General features: G+C 41.7%; 1 pseudogene across 1 annotated transcript; it reads left to right on the top strand.

Annotated features, from left to right (window-relative positions):
* Positions 1 to 728: 728 nt before the first annotated feature.
* Positions 729 to 2,909, top strand: LOC311330015 (retinoid-binding protein 7-like; annotated as a pseudogene). Its single transcript has 4 exons — positions 729 to 1,138; positions 2,266 to 2,429; positions 2,613 to 2,686; positions 2,844 to 2,909. The product of its transcript is annotated as a retinoid-binding protein 7-like (transcript).
* The last annotated feature ends 361 nt before the right edge of the window (positions 2,910 to 3,270 follow it).

Below are 3,270 nucleotides of genomic sequence, written 5' to 3'. Positions count from 1 at the left end.
AGTGCCGATACAGACAGCAGCAAGGGTTGCCCTTGATGTGTTGTGTATTAGTGAAATTGCATAGCGCAACCTTGGTCGAGACAGGGCATTTACTGATTCTAGTGTGAAGAAATTAGAATAGCCTACCTTGTTTAAGATCAAACATGTTTTACATGGAAATGAGACACCACTCCAACCTAGTAACCTAGTCTGTTTGTTTTTGAATACTGGTGTGAGAGCAACTGACTGTTTTTGATGGGTGTGTTTTACTGTTCTCATACAGAACGGTGCTAAAAGATGCATGGAACCTGACAGTGATGGTGGAATGTAAAAGGGATAACGGAGACGGTACAAACAAACAACTTCCATTCAACACCTCAACACCTCAAGTTGTTAACAGTGGCACTCAAACAGAATTGAATCTAAGCATAAGCACATTACTACTGTATTTGATATATACTGTATCAGCAAGGAACAAATGAAATGCATTCATCTTCATAGTCACATTCATCTTGGTGTTTTTGGCAATGTCAAATGGCCACACAAGGGGTTTTTTTCTACTTCAATAGCCTTGGCAGGAAAACACCCCTGACTTCTGCATTCCGCCTGTTTTCTGCATAGTGTCGATAGTTTAGTTTGTCTTTCAGTTTCTCATTTGGAGAGCTAGAGAGAGGAGCTAGAGAGAGATTCAACTATGTTCATTTTCCAAGTTGAAGTGATGTATGGGCGAATTGAAAAATGGCCTCGTCTTCAAGTGAGATGAAGAGAAAGTAGGCTACTACTTTGTCACCTACTTATGTTCTACAGTAGGTCAAATACTTTAATAATTGTCTGTGCTCCCCGGGGGAGAAGAGGATTGTCATACAAGCTGCACGCAGAGAAAAGTATGACATGTCTTGTTCCCATCCCATATCTTAGAGGAGCACCAACCCCATCCTTAGCCCTCAGGTGACAGCGAATGAACAGAAGGCACACCTCCCTCTATCCCTCATAAGCGAGTCCCTGCCATAGCCAACATCCTGTTCTGTCTACAGGTGACAGTTTTTCCTCCACCTTCGTATTGCAGCTTGAGCACCCTGTCTGAAAATGCCAGTGGGCTTCTGTGGGACGTGGGACATGCTCAGCAATGTCAACATGGAGGATTATATGATTGCACTTGGTAAGTTCTAAATTGTAAAAATGTAATATCTAAAGTGAACGCCTGGTCATCTCCATATTTTCTTCATTGAATTTAGGTCATTATGATGATGCTACAGTATGCACGGTTTTCAGGACCAGAGTTGAGTTTTTTAGTGTCTTGATCATTTGATAACCGATCATTGGTGGTATTAAGAGACTTGGTTTGACACGTTTACCTTGCCGGGCAGCTGGATGGGCGAGACTGTAACAAACCAACTGGCGCGTCAGGCTCAGGGCGTGTGTTTCTGCTCGCTCCTTGTACTTACCATTGATCCATCCATTTGTTGACTATGCAAATATTACTTACGCTTGTTGAATCAGTCAAATGTTATCAATTTCACTGATATTGTGTGTGAAAATGAGACACAAGTTCAAGTAGGCCTATTTGTCGATATAGGCTATAGGCTACATTGGAATATGCTGCCATATGAGAAGAGCACAATCCCAGCTGTCTGGGATCCTTGACTATGTTCTTAGCTCTGTTAAGAACCCTGCTTGTGTAAATGTTCTTTAAAGATGGAAGATCAGCACCAATTGTGATGAGCTATACAGACAATTCTTTCTAGAGGTTTATGATTTTGAGAAGTCAAGTTGCCAAACCAAACATTGATGGAACCAGTTAGAATGCTGGCAGTAGAATTGGCACAGATTGATTACAGGCCAGTGCTCATTTTGAATTTCTTGTTCATAGAAAATAAAGTCGCTTATGTGCCTTCTTTATAATGGCTTGGAGACAGATCTTCTGGTGGCTGTAGACCAAGGAATTTGAATAAGCATTTCTACTTCTCCATATAGAATTGTGCTGTAGGCTACATTTTTCCTTCTGAAATCAACAATGACTTCTTTAGTTGTGCCTACATTAAAATGTGATTATTATTAGCACACCAGCTGACTAAATGATTCTCTATAATTTACTTCATCATCATTCACAATAAACACAGTTACTGTTGTATATTCTTAAAATTTAACAATAGAATTATTTTGGAATTTGGCAGTGCAATCATGAATAAAAAGTGAGTAGGATAATGGGATCAGCACGCTCACACACACACACACACACACACACACACACACACACAGGCTTATAAGCTCCCTGTCCCTCCGCAGGTATCAGTGCTATCACACGTAAGATTGCCCTGAGGTTGAATCTGAGGAAGGTGATCGAGACCTGTACGTGATTAAGACCCTCAGCCCCTTACGAAACTACACCTTTTCCTTCACACTGGGACGGGAGTTTGAGGAGTTCACCAAGGGACTGGATGACCGACACTGCAAGGTACTTGTCAGGCTCAGTCAAGTTGAGAAAATGTTGAATGTTCCATGTTATATGATGATGTTTTTGTACATTATTGACAAATGGTATCATTTTGTAAACGTGCACAAATTATATTCCGTGTGTGTGTGTGTGTGTGTGTGTGTGTCTTTCAGTCAGTGGTGACATGGGAGGGTGCCAGGCTGGTGGCTGAGGCTGGTGGCTCTGCGGAACAGAGGCTGGGCACACTGGATTGAGGATGATCAACTGCATTTGGTAAGAAGTTTGAACTGAAGACAAAAACTTCGCAATCGCAAAAGCGAAGTGGTTGGCGGGGGGGGGGGGGGGGGTTGTTTATCACTTCTGCCTGTCAATGTGCGTGTGAATAGGCTAACTCTTATTCACCTAACATGTATCTTTTCTCTGTGCTTAGGAGCTGTACTGTGAAGGTCAAGTCTGCAAGCAAGTTTTCAAAAAGAGCATAGTGAATAAATGTTGAAGATGAATTGTCTGGACCCTAAATGATAGGGAGAGCCTTGTTAAATACATTTTCTGTTTTGTTTTGTTCTTGGACTTAACTGCTCATTATGCAATACAAACGAGAAGTACAAATGTGGGAATGGTGGTGGTGACGTTGTCCGGCCACTAGAGGGCACCATTTGATTATTGTTATCAGATGGTCTGGTAAAGTCCCTCTGATCATGGATGGAAAACCACTGTTTCCTGCACATCTCTTGGATGGTAAACCGAAGCTTTGAAAAATGAGTTTCACATTGCACTGGTTTAGAGAACCTCAAAGAAAAATAGCATCTGAGCTGAACTGCCAGTCTCTTATTATTGCACAGGACCCATATATCTAT

The sequence above is a fragment of the Borostomias antarcticus genome, assembly GCF_949987555.1.
Source record: "Borostomias antarcticus genome assembly, chromosome: 3".
In the NCBI taxonomy this organism is placed as follows: Eukaryota; Metazoa; Chordata; class Actinopteri; order Stomiiformes; family Stomiidae; genus Borostomias; species Borostomias antarcticus.
The sequence above is the reverse complement of the archived record's forward strand: the minus strand, read 5'-3'. Positions and strand labels throughout refer to the sequence as shown.